The sequence below is a fragment of the Pan paniscus genome, chromosome 18, assembly GCF_029289425.2.
Source record: "Pan paniscus chromosome 18, NHGRI_mPanPan1-v2.0_pri, whole genome shotgun sequence".
Lineage (NCBI taxonomy): Eukaryota > Metazoa > Chordata > Mammalia > Primates > Hominidae > Pan > Pan paniscus.
Genome location: NC_073267.2, coordinates 54,486,622 through 54,500,562, shown reverse-complemented (window position 1 = coordinate 54,500,562; position 13,941 = coordinate 54,486,622). Strand labels below are relative to the sequence as shown.

The following is a 13,941-nucleotide window of genomic DNA, read 5'->3' as shown; positions in this document are numbered from 1 at the left end:
TCTTCTAGATTTTCTAGTTTATTTGTATAGAGGTGTTTGTAGTTTTCTGTGATGGTAAATTGTATTTCTGTGGGATCGGTGGTGATATCACCTTTATCATTTTTTGTTGCGTCTATTTGATTCTTCTCTCTTTTCTTCTTTATTAGTCTTGCTAGTGGTCTATCAATTTTGTTGATCTTTTCAAAAAACCAGCGCTGGATTCATTAATTTTTTGAAGGGTTTTTTTGTGTCTCTATTTCCTTCAGTTCTGCTCTGATTTTAGTTATTTCTTGCCTTCTGCTAGCTTTTGAATGTGTTTGCTCTTGCTTTTCAAATTCTTTTAATTGTGATGTTAGGGTGTCAATTTTGGATCTTTCCTGCTCTCTCTTGCAGGCATTTAGTGCTATAAATTTCCCTCTACACACTGCATTGAGTGTGTCCTAGAGATTCTGGTATGTTTTCTCTTTGCTCTCGTTGGTTTCAAAGAACATCTTTATTTCTGCCTTCATTTTGTTATGTACCCAGTGGTCATTCCAGAGCAGGTTGTTCATTTTCCATGTAGTTGAGCGGTTTTCAGTGAGTTTCTTAAACCTGAGTTCTAGTTTCATTGCACTGTGGTCTCAGAGACAGTTTGTTATAATTTCTGTTCTTTTACATTTGCTGAGGAGAGCTTTACTTCCAACTATGTGATCAAGTTTGGAATGGGTGTGGTGTGGTGATGAAAAAAATGTATACTCTGTTGATTTGGGGTGGAGAGTTCCGTAGATGTCTATTAGGTGCGCTTGGTGCAGAGCTGTGTTCAATTCCTGGGTGTCCTTGCTAACTTTCTGTCTCGTTGATCTGTCTAATGTTGACAGTGGCGTGTGAAAATCTCCCATTATGTTTGTGGGGAAGTCTAAGTCTCTTTGTAAGTCACTCAGGACTTGCTTTATGAGTCTGGGTTCTTCTGTATTGGGTGCATATATATTTAGGATAGTTAGCTCTTCTTGTTGAATTGATCCCTTTACCATTATGTGAAGTCCTTCTTTGTCTCTTTTGATCTTTGTTAGTTTAAAGTCTATTTTATCACAGACTAGGATTGCAACCCCTGCCTTTTTTTGTTTTCCATTTGCTTGGTAGACCTTCCTCCATCCCTTTATTTTGAGTCTATGTGTGTCTCTGCACGTGAGATGGGTTTCCTGAATACAGCACACTGATGGGTCTTGTCTCCTTATCCAATTTGCCAGTCTGTGTCTTTTAATTGGAGCATTTAGCCCATTTACATTTAAAGTTAATATTGTTATGTGTGAATTTGATCCTGTCATTATGATGTTAGCTGGTTATTTTGCTCGTTAGTTGATGCAGTTTCTTCCTAGTCTCAATGGTCTTTACAATTTGGCATGTTTTTGCAGTGGCTGGTACCAGTTGTTCCTTTGCAGGTTTAGTGCTTCCTTCAGGAGCTCTTTTAGGGCAAGTAAATCCCTCAGCATTTGCTTGTCTGTAAAGGATTTTATTTCTCCTTCACTTATGAAGCTTAGTTTGGCTGGATATGAAATTCTGGGTTGAAAATTCTTTTCTTTAAGAATGTTGAATATTGGCCCCCACTCTCTTCTGCCTTGAAGAGTTTCTGCCAAGAGATCAGCTGTTAGTCTGATGGGCTTCCCTTTTGTGGGTAACCCGACCTTTCTCTCTGGCTGCCCTTAACATTTTTTCCTTCATTTCAACTTTGGTGAATTTGACAATTATGTGTCTTGGAGTTTCTCTTCTTGAGGAGTATCTTTGTGGCGTTCTCTGTGTTTCTTGAATCTGAATGTTGGCCTGCCTTGCTAGATTGGAGAAGTCCTCCTGGATAATATCTTGCAGAGTGTTTTCCAACTTAGTTCCATTCTCCCCATCACTTTCAGGTACACCAATCAGACGTAGGTTTGCTCTTTTCACAGAGTCCCATAATTCCTGGAGGCTTTGTTCATTTCTTTTTATTCTTTTTTCTCTAAATTTCCCTTCTCCCTTGGTTTCATTCATTTCATCTTCCATCACTGATACCCTTTCTTCCAGTTGATTGCATCGGCTCCTGAGGCTTCTGCCTTCTTCACGTAGTTCTCGATACTTGGCTTTCAGCTCCTTCAGATCCTTTAAGCATTTCTCTGCATTGGTTATTCCAGTTATACATTCGTCTAATTGTTTTTCAAAGTTTTTAACTTCTTTGCTATTGGTTTGAATTTCCTCCTGTAGCTCACAGTAATTTGATCATCTGAAGCCTTCTTCTCTCAAATTGTCAAAGTTATTCTCTGTCCAGTTTTGTTCCGTTGCTGGTAAGGAATTGCATTCCTTTGGAGAAGGAGAAGAATTCTGCTTTTTAGAGTTTCCAGTTTTTCTGCTCTGTTTTCTCCCCATCTTTGTGGTTTTATCAAGTTTTGGTCTTTGATGATGGTGATGTACAGATGGGTTTTTGGTGTGGGTGTCCTTTCTGTTTGTTAGTTTTCCTTCTAACAGACAGGACCCTCAGCTGCAGGTCTGTTGGAGTTTACTAGAGGCCCATGCCAGACCCTGTTTGCCTGGGTATCAGCAGCGGTGGCTGCAGGACAGCGGATTTTCATGAACCAAAAATTCAGTTGTCTGATCATTCCTCTGGAAGTTTGGTCTCAGAGGACTACCTCGCCGAGTGAGGTGTCAGTCTGTCCCTACAGGGGTGTGCCTCCCAGTTAGGCTGCTCGGGGATCCGTGACCCACTTTAGGAGGCAGTCTGCCCAGTCTCAGATCTCCAGTTGCATGCTGGGAGAACCACTACTCTCTTCAAAGCTGTCAGACAGGGACATTTAATTCTGCAGAGGTTACTGCTGACTTTTTGTGTGTCTATGCCCTGCCCCCAGAGGTGGAGCCTACAGAGGCAGGCAGGCCTCCTGGAGCTGTTGTGGGTTCCACCCAGTTCCAGCTGCCTGGCTGCTTTGTTTACCTAAGAAAGCCAGGGCAATGGTGGGACCCACTCCCCCATCCTCGCTGCCACCTTGCAGTTTGATCTCAGAGTGCCGTGCTAGCAATCAGCAAGACTTCATTGGCATAAGACCCTCCAAGCCAGGTGTGGGACACAATCTCCTGGTGTGCTGTTTTCCAAGCCTGTTGGAAAACTGCAGTATTAGGGTGAGAGTGACCCGATTTTCCAGGTGCCATCTGTCACCTCATTCTTTGACTAGGAAAGGGAGCTTCCTGACCCCTTGTGCTTCCTGAGTGAGGCAATGCCTCACTGTGCTTCGGCTCCCACACGGTGGGCTGCACCCACTGTCCTGCACCCACTGTTTGGCAGTCCCTTAGTGAGATGAACCCGGTACCTCAGATGGAAATGCAGAAATCACCCGTCTTCTGCATCGCTCATGCTGGGAGCTGTAGACCGGAGCTGTTCCTATTCGGCCATCTTGGCTCCACCCCTCATTTCATTATTTCATCATTTCACTTCATTTCATCATTTCATCATTTCATACCATTTCTTCATTTCATCATTTCATCATTTCATCATTTCATTTCATTTCACCATTTCACTTCATCATTTCATTTCAGCATTTCATTTCCTCATTTCATTGCACCATTTCATTTCATCATTTCATCATTTCATTTCATCATTCCGTTTAATCATTTCATCATTTCATTTCATCTCATCATTTCATTTCATCATTTTATCATTTAATTTCATTTCATCATTTCATCATTTTGTTCCATCATTTCATTTCATGTCATCATTTCATCATTTCATTTCATTTCAGTGATACATGTATTTAAGTGCTAATGTGATGCCCAGGAAACACCCTATTTCCCTTTGTAAAACACCTCCTTCAACAAAACTCAACCTCTCATCGCTGGCTAAGTCTACAGGGATACCAGCCTCTCTTCAACCACCCTATTTGATTCAGAACCTCAAAGAGCACCCCAGTTTTATAAAAACCTAAAACATAAACACAACACTTGGTTGTAAGTGAACCAACAGTTTCTTGTCTCTTTCTCTGCTCAAGGCTTAAGGCCGTGTCTCCCCAACTATGTTCAGTGGAAGAAAAGATCCCCTGGACAAATAAGTTTGAGAACTGTTGTTGCAGGACTTCTCAGAACCTTTAAAACACAAATCCTCATCCACGGTGATCTTCAGGAGGGAGATGGCTGATGCAGCACAACTGTCTTTCACAGGAGCATCTTGCAGAATACAGTATGAGATGCAGAAAGGCTGCATTGAGTCTTTTTAAGGGCCAGGGCCTTTGTGGCAGTGGGGCAGGAGCTGTTCAGATAGCATCTAATGAGTAGGAACATTCAGGTTGCTTTTTTTTTCCTTACTGGCAAAACTGTGTGTGCATCATGAATGAAGCTGGTCTCCCTCATCCATATCAAAACTAAACCCAAATTAATTGGCTAAATTAGGACTCAACACCTCCAGGAGCCATGTGGAAGAAAGCCCCACCACACTTTAAAGTAGCTTACCTCATCATATTTGAGGAAAGCAAAACGCTTATGACCAGTATGCTGCTAATACAGGTCAACAGATAATGCTGTATGAAAAATTATTTTTCCCAATCATAGCTAGCATAGTCCACATTTTGCATAACACCTTCCCTCCTTTTTAAAAGCTTTAAACACAGGTCCTTTTCTCTCCTTTTTTTAATTTTTAATTTAATTATACAAGACGGAGTCTCAGTATGTTGCCCAGGCTGGTCTTCAACTCCTGAGATCAAACGATACATCCATCTCCGCCTCCCAAAGTGCTGAGATTACAGGCCTGAGACACTGTGCCCAGCCTTAAACACAAATCTTAATTCATTCTTACAATTATCCTGATGTTAGAAAAATGGAAGGGGAAGAAAAATGGTAAACAGGTAGGCTGACTTCGACTTCATTATTTGGAAGGACAGTTTGCTCGGTTAAAACACACTTCTGCCCACAAAGGCAAATACAACAGAAAAATACAGACATATAAATAGATTTTATATGTGACAGCAGTTTGAATGGAGACTTTTTCAATGCAAATAGCAAACAGCTGTCCTTGGGAATAAATGACAACGAATTTTTTTCATCTCAACAGCTGTCCTGAGAGCATGTCTCTACATCTCTACCTGCATTCTGGAGTCAGGGAGAAAGCCAAAACGGATGACAAGACACTAGATCAGCCGTGTCCCACCCTTTGACTACAAGGACATTTCCGCGTATCTGTGGTGGTGGGTATCATGAAAATTATGCACAAACCTTTTTTTTTTTAAATCTCATCAGCTATAATTAGCAGTAGTGTATTTTATCTGTGGCCCAGGAGCATTCTTCTTCCAATGTGGCCCTGAGAAGCCAAAAGACTGGACACCTGTGCACTAGATCAAAAGGCTACTCCTTCTGGAAGCAATTGTAAAGAATTTCTGACATTATCTTGACATGAAAATCAATGGATAGTGGGACAGAATGCAAAATCTTCAAGAATTTTTCTTGTTGGTTTTTTTTTTTTTTGAGTCAAGGCTGGAATACACTGGTGAGATCACAGCTCAGTGAAGGCTCAAGTGCTCCTCCCGCCTCAGCCACAGTAGTAGCTAGGACTACAGATGCGCACAACCACTCCTGGTTAATATTTTATTTTTTGTAGAGATGGGGTCTCATTATATTGTCCAGGTTGGTCTCAAACTCCTTGACTCAAGGGATCCAGGACAGGATAACAGGCGTGAGCCACCACACCTGGCTATGTGCATGAACTTTTAAGACAAATACAAGGCTCCACAAAAGTTAAGGTTTTCCCACCTAATTTCCAGGGGATCTTTTGGTGCAAGGATGAGAAACCCTTAAAAGTACACAGACATCTCCAAAGATTCAAGACAGTTCATTCGGGCTGAGCCAGCCCACTGGGCAGACTGACCTTCAAACAAGGCACACCCATGACATACACCAGATGGCTCTCCAAGAACCTCTCCAGTTCTCAGGGTCCCTAAGGTACTGGACAGAGCTGGGAAAGCAAACCCATTTGCTTCTTCCTGCAGGAAACCCCTTGAGGTCAAGACCCCACAATCAGACGAGGATGGAGTGGCTCACCATCAGTCAACAGGCCAGACTCAAGGTGGTATAATGTCTTAACCAAGGGTGTGGGACTCCAGGTCTGAATCCGAGCTCAGTTCTCCTTTGATAACCACACTTTGTTAATTTTCCTTAACAGGGGTTCCTGGCAAGTCATTTCTCCCTCAGGCCTTCGGTTTCCTCACCTACAAGATGAGAAGGCTGCACCAGATGGAAATTCGGGACGTAAGGGGATGTCCACCCGCAGCCCCCCCTGCCCACGGGCCCCTCGAGCCTCCATCACAGCTCCCAACACTCACCCGCCCCACACATCCTGCCCAAGGTGAGGGCTGGTCCCGGGTCCTCCGGCTGCCGCATCAGCGAGTGCAGGAGGGAGGAGAAGCCTCCAAGGGGGTGACGCGGGCTCAAGGATGCAACTCGGCCAGGAGTGAACTGGGGCCCCTGGGAGATGTCCAGTCCGGTGCTGGAGCCCAGCCCTGGTCCCCGATCCCCTTACCTGCACGGTCCGTATCTCCTGCTGGGTGAGGTCCTTGGACACAGCGCACTTGGTGCGCAGCCCGCGCAGGCTGCCAACAGAGATGCCGATGAGCTTCTGGAGCTGCCCGCACTGCTGCAGCACCCAGCTGGCTGCAGCCCCTGTGCTTCCCTCCGCGATAGCCGCGTCACCCCCTCCACCGCTCTCCTTCTTCTCTCCCGTCAGGGCCGAGCGCAGTGCCGCTCTATGCAGGCTGCAGCGACCCAGGAACAGAGCCTGGGGCGCGGGTGTCTAGGCAAGGAACCCCCGAACCGGGAGAGCTGGACCAGGAGTGACCCTCGGCGCTGCCTTAGCCAGGACGCCGGTAGATCTGGCAGCCAAGTCTGCCGATCCCGCCCTCAGACCCGCGGCGGCGGGGAAAAAGCCGCGGTGATGGCGGCAAAAAGCCGCGGCGGCGGGGGCAAAAAGCCGCAAAAAGCCGCAACGGTGGGGTCAAAAAGCCGGGGCGGTGGGGGCAAAAGCCGGGGCGATGGGGGCAACAAGCCACGGCGGCAGGGGCAACAAGCCACGGCGGCCGAGGCAAACAGCCGCGGCGACAATAAGCTGCGGTGGCGGGGGCAAAAAGCTGCGGCGGCGGGAGCAAAAAGCTGCGGTGACTGGGGTAAAAAGCCGTAAAAAGCCGCAGGGTCGGGGGCAGAAAGCCGCGACGGCAGGGGCAAAAAGCCGCGGCTGCAAAAAGATGCGGTGGCGGGGGCAAAAAGGCGCGGCAGGGGCAAAACGGTGAGGTGGCGGAAAAAGCCGCGGCGGCGGGGGCCAAAAGCCACAAAAAGCCGCGGCGGAGGGGGAAAAAAGCCGCAAAAAGGCGCGGCAGAGTGGGCAAAAAGCAGGGGCGGCAAAAAGCCACGATGGCGGGGACATGAAGCCGCAAAAACCCTCGGCAGCAGGGGCAAAAACCCATGGCGGTGGGGGCAAAAAGCGGCTGGGTTGATAAAAAGCCGCGGCGGTGGGGTCAGGAAGCCACGTAGGGGGCAAGGAGCCGCGGCGGCGGGGGCAGGAAGCCACATAGGGGGCACGGAGCCGCGGCGGCGGGTGCAAAAAGCTGCGGTGGCGGGGGCAAAAAGCCGCAAAAGCCCGGGCAGTGGGGGCAAGAAGCCGCGGCACGAAAAACCTGCGGCGGCGGGGGAAAAAAGCCGCGGCGGCGGAAGCGAAAAGGCGTAAAAAGCCGGAGTGGCGGGGCAAGAAGCCGCGGCGGGAAAAATCTGCGGAGGCGGGGGCGAAAAGCAGTAAAAAGCCGCGGCGCCGGGGGCCAAAAGCCATAAAAAGCCGCGTTGGCGGTGACAAAAAGCCGCGGCGGAAAAATTCACGGTGGCGGAGGCAAAAAGCTGCGGCAGCAGGGGGTAAAAAGCCGCAAAAAGCCGCGGCGGCGAGGGCAAAGAGCCCCAAAAAGCCGTGGCGGCAGGGGCTAAATTCCGCGAGGTCGGGGGCAGAAAGCAACGGCGGCGGGGGCATAAAGCCGCAAAAACCCGCAGCGGCGGGGTCAAAAATCCACGGCGGCAAAAAGCCGCATCGACGGGGGCAAAATAGTCGAAATGGGGTAGAAGGCCAGCACAGCTTGGCATTCCTGGAGTGTGATGTGGAAGGAAAAGTGAAGAGGAAGACAAACAAGGATGTAAGTAGGCTTGACTCAGTGCAGCTAAGAACCCAGATGTTATCTTGATGTTATCTATCAGCTAATTTTTTGTATTTTAGTAGAGAAGATGTTTTACCACGTTGGCCAGGTTGGTCTCGATCTCCTGACCTCATGATCCAGGCACCTCAGCCTCCCAAAGTGGTGGGATTAGAGACATGAGCCACAAAGTGCTCAAAAAATCTATTAATTAAAAAATGTGTATGTAGCCGTCTTTAATCTACCATGTCCATTAGCAGATAAATACTATAAGCAAAATAACAATGAAAGAAACATAGACTTAGAGTAGATACTCTGATTTATTTAATAAAAATTTGAAAATAGACCAAATTACTCTATGATAAAAAAAAAATCTGTTACTATTGAGGATGAGGGTTAGTGTTTGGAAAGGGGCAGGAGAAGTATCTCTATTTTTAGTAATGTTCTATTTTCATACATGGTTATAAGCAAATACATGTGTTTCATTAATGAAGCTATCCATATTTAATCATTGTACTTTTCTGCATGTATGATATATGTCAATAAATGTCTTAAATTATATACAGCAAAAATAGACAAAAACACAAGAAGACATACACAAATGTTAAACCTAGAGAGAAATTTGAATATAAGTAAGTCTCTGAATGACTGGTAGAACAAACGAAAAATAGGATGGAGAGGTTTGGAACAGCATGATTAGCAAAATTGACATATCTGTCTTTTAATATAGGTAGAAACATAGTTAGATAAAAAAAGGACTTGTCTCAGAGCATGATTTCTGAAAATAGTGGAATCGAGTTTGAATCTAGTAAGTACATATAAATGTCTTAAAACTCCTCTTATGTTAGCTAATTAAGAAATATTGTAATAGACATTAGAAAATATTTTAATAAATTGAGTGCATTTCACACGCTAAGGAAATGATCTTACTTGCATTTGATAGTTCAATTAGATACATATATACCTATAGGTAGTTTAAAATATTTCTAATAACCTTATATACTTTTAAAAAGCATTGATATATGTTTGCACTATCTGGTCTATAGAGTACACATACCAAACATGATTATAGCTCTTCTGCTATAAACTTCAAATGTCTAATTAATACAAAAATCTAGAATGAGAAGAGTTATTTGCAATTTTTTTTTTTTACCAAATAGAGTATAGGAAAGATAGCTGCAAATATACCTGACACACTTATCTGTGAGTATGGTGGTAGCCTTTTTATTTTATTTTATTTTATTTTGAGAGAGGGTCTCACTTTGTCACCCAAAATGGAGTGCAGTCATGTGATCAGAGCTCACTGAAGCCTTCACATACTGTGCTCAAGCGATTCTCCCACCTCAGTCTCCTGAGTAGCAGGGACTGCAAGTGCACGCCACCATACTAGCTAATTTTTTAAAGATGGAGTTTCAACATGTTGCCCTGGCTGATCTCCATCTCCTGGACTCAAGAGATCTGGCGACCTTGGCCTCCCAAAGGCTGGGATTATAGTTTTGGGGCAACGTGATCAGCCCAGCCTTAAAAAAGGCAGACTAGAGATCTTTATCTATGTATATCTATATCTATCTATAAAATAAACATATGTGTTCCTTATATAAAAATATATATTATTATATAAAATTTTTTTTCAAGGTAGAAATATATAAAGAGGGTGCATGTAGAGCCTGGGTCATTGTGTAGTGAAGCTCAAGGCCTCTGAAGAAATGCCCGTTGCCTCTTTTGTCTAGGCTAGAATCAGAGAAGGGAAAGCAGCAGATGCACTGGTTCCCAGGTTCTTGGCAACCTACAGAGAGAAACTTTTTTGAGCTAGGGTAGTGTTTAACACCCTTATTCTTACTCTTCTGTTTTATGTAGTAAGCAGAGACTAGCTTCATGAGAACAGACAGTGACAGTCAAGGCTGTCTGTTATTTTGTGCAGCATTCATTGAGAAATTCTAGCACCTGAAGACCTCTGGGCCATTTGAGGGTAGGTGCAGGGGAGGAAAGGGAAGTTTGTATCCCTCCTGCTGTGGAGAGAACCCGTGGGAAGCACAGACCTTGTCCTAACTGAAGGCAGACCCCCTTGCTAACCAGCTTCTCATCAGCCAACCCTGGATGAGTTTCCATGTCTATTTACTAAATAATCCTTATTGCTCTTCTTCATATGGGCAAAGTATGGTTTACAGGGAATATTGTTCCTTTGAACACCCATCGTGGAAACCCCTTCCTGTTGTGGGAAAACAGGCTTCCATATGTGTCTTATTGGGAAACACATAGGCAATTTCTATGTTTTTACTGCATCTATTTCAGGGATATGGGAACTGAATAGTGCCCATCAAAGTCTCACCTGATGTTGGAAATTGATCTGAGAGCGCGGAAGGACAGAATTCTTTCTTTGTTCCTGGGCAGCGGTGGTTGAGGGATCATTTTGTGGCATCTACAGTGGCAATGATGGAGGAAGAATGGAGGGCTCAGTACCAAGACAAGGAGAGACTTGGCCTCACAATGGCAGCATTGCAGGGGTGCGCTCTACAGAGCATTTGGTCACATGGTTTTGGGCATTGTCTCTAACTACATTGCTTCCCCAATAGGTTGACCCATTCTAACTAACTCCTTTTCTCTTTAAAAAAGCAAACTTCATTTGTATGACTTGCAATTGTAAACGACACCAACTGGCCAGTTATCATTCAAATTCTCTGTTACTTAATCCTGCCTTTTCCTGATGTATGCAACTTTCGCCTAAAAAATTGGACACTTTGTTGCTTACTCATTGTCTTTACACATTTTTAAATGTTGCTTTGTGCCCCCAATCCCTAACTACATTTTCAATGTTTTGCAAGTGGAGTCCATGTGTTCTTGATTTACATGAAGCTCAAAATAATGGTTATAGTAACTAGTACTTCATAATTAAGCAAAAAGCTCTTATAGAAAAATGACAGAACTATACATAGGGATGAGAACATGGAGAGATATTTCGTGAGATCACAAAGTTGTGGTATGGCAGAAGTAGAACGCTGAGTAGAGACTCTGTTCCCAATCATTATTTCTACCACCGGCTTTCTATTTTGATGTTAATAATGTTCTTATGTGGGAAACCCTACATATTTGCCAATGTTTAGTTCATTGACAAAGAAATAGAAAGAGCTTCAAGAATACTCTAATCTTTAAAAAATAAAATACCTATAATTGGCCATACGAAACAATTGGTACTTGACATATACTGAGACCGCTTTATTTTGTGCTAGACAAATGAAGTCATAGAACAGAATGTGCTTTAAATATTATGAATAGTGCTTGCATGTGTGTGTGTCTATAGTTGCATATTAGGCCGCTGTAAAGTTTTATTATTCTTTCCAGGAGAGAGACTGCCAACTTTTGAACCTAACTACAACAAGTATATTGCTTCTTCATATTTTTATTAAGGCAAAGAGAGTCTAGTTAAAAATAATTCAACTTATCATGGAAATGCTATAAATTGCTGTGAAGTGAGTTGCTGGCTATGGCTTGTCAAAGCAAATATATTGTAGAATCTTAGGGGAGAATTAGTGCTTGTGCATTAAAATCAAATCATCTTGCAGCACACCGAGAAAAAGGTTAGATTTTTTAAATAATTTCAAAGTCATGAAAAGAGCAAATATGCTCCACAAAGAGCCTAGCAACCCTCAATGACCAATGCCCCTTTTATATAGTTTGGTATCTGAATTAGAATCCCAGAATCTACAAATTCCTCTGGGTGTGGGTGCTGCATTTTGAGGATTTTATAACACTGCCATCACCAAGCTCTCTTTTGATATTCACTTTAAGGAGATAATTTATGGGCAACCAGAGAGCATAAACCAAAGTAGATATCTATCTAGATAGCTAGATACATCTCCATATCATTGACAGGATACATTCTGGCTGAGTGTGAGTACAACCTATGGATGTGGTTGGAGAGAACAAGAGTTGCACCTGAATGGCAGATCAGGATTATTCCTTCTCATCTGCTGCAATGGCTCAGTGTGTTAAGGAGAGGAGTGAGACAGCAAGAACCACATTCATTCAGTCATACAGACCAAAAGGAGGAATGTCGCCCAGCCCTCTAAACTGACCCAGAACCCAGCTCATGTCTCAACTGCTGCCTCTCCTACTTAGAAAGAAGTAACTCCACCAAAGCAGGGTTCTGGACAAATATATTTTTATTGATCATATACAAATAGATGAAGATGGACTTGGATGTTAAGAAAAATAATACTATACAAAATCGAGAGTAGACAGTCGCCCCTAGACTTAAATTAAGGGTGTGTACATTAGATAATTTAATCCAATGTATCAGGTAAAAACTTGAACAAACCTTTTGGCCTCTTCCTTAAAATTCAGGGAAGCATGTCCTCCAAAAAACAGAATCAAAATATAAATAAAAGATTGGCTTAAGATGAAAGGAAACCTTCCAAATGAAAAGAAGCCACATGAGAGGCACTTAACTGAGAATGAAAAGAAACTGAGTGAACAAAATAATTATGAGAAGATGAACCTTCAAATCAGAAAGAGGGCAAAAAGCTTATTTGATACTATGAGAACTCAAAAGAGAGTGAACACAAATGTGAAAATTCCAGGAGTAAAGAAAAGTAGCATAGCTAAATTAAGAGCATGAGAAAATATATACAATTTTGAGTAATAAGAACAGAAATCAAAAGTAACTATTGTATGTTATATTTTAGTAGAGCAACACTGAAGAATAATGAAAACAAGAAATAATATTAAATATGAACATATGGAGAACAGAATAATATTTTTAAAATTTTTAGTTTCTAAGCATATCTGAAATTTTAATTTTGTTTTCTTATGTAATACCAGAGTCATTAGGAAGGTATTATCTAATAACACTATTTTCAGTGATATTTAAGTAGTTGTCCTAGAAAAATTTTATTTTTTAAAAATGTATATTTAAAAATTAAATGTGTATATAATTCAAACATATGTATCGATTTCTGTTTTTCTTGCATTGCAAATGAAATTTGTACTTTTGTTTTCCTGGAATAAAATAAACTTGAATGGATTGTAATATGTTATTCATGCTATAATTCAATGTATTTGAATACTTTAAAAATGTTACATTTATAGTTAACAGATACTGACCTATAAATTTTCTGTCATATAATGATGCTGTGAGACAATCTAAGAAGAATTAAAATTTAAATTCATGTATTCCTACTTTTTTCTCTGTTCTCTAACTGTAATATATTTTAATTACAGATGGAGGAACAGATAGATGTTAGATAAATAGATATATAATAGATAGATCATCCAAAATTCTTATTCTTATGGTTTTATGTAGTCAGTATTTACCTCTATTTTTCTACATGTTTATCCTTCCAAATTAGTTCATTACTTTCTGCACCTTTGATGTCATATATATAAACAGGAAATAGCACATGGTGGCCGGGATGTAGAGAGAGCCACAGGACTTGTGAATAAAATCCACAGGCAAGGATGTGGCGATTCCTTTTGCAATATTGGAGGGAATGCCAAACCCTATGTTTGCTGTGGAAAAGAGTACGGTAGTTCCTCAAAACATCAAAATGGTATTGCCTTATGATTCGGCAGCCCCACATCTCAAGATAGCAAAAGAATTGAAAGCAGAGTCTTGAAAAAATATTTGCACATCCATGTTTGCAGCAGCATTATTGGCAATAGCTAAAACGTAGAAGCAATTGAAGTGTCCTACAACCGATGAATGGATAAGCAAAACATGATATATACATACAATGGAAAATTATTCAGCCTTAAACATGAGGGAAATATTCTGACATATGTTGCAACTTGGATGAAACTTGAGGATATTATGCCAAGTGAAATA

The 13,941-nt window shown here is 42.4% G+C and overlaps 1 pseudogene; it reads left to right on the top strand.

Annotated features, from left to right (window-relative positions):
* Positions 1-5,066: 5,066 nt before the first annotated feature.
* Positions 5,067-13,680, top strand: LOC134729380 (uncharacterized; annotated as a pseudogene).
* The last annotated feature ends 261 nt before the right edge of the window (positions 13,681-13,941 follow it).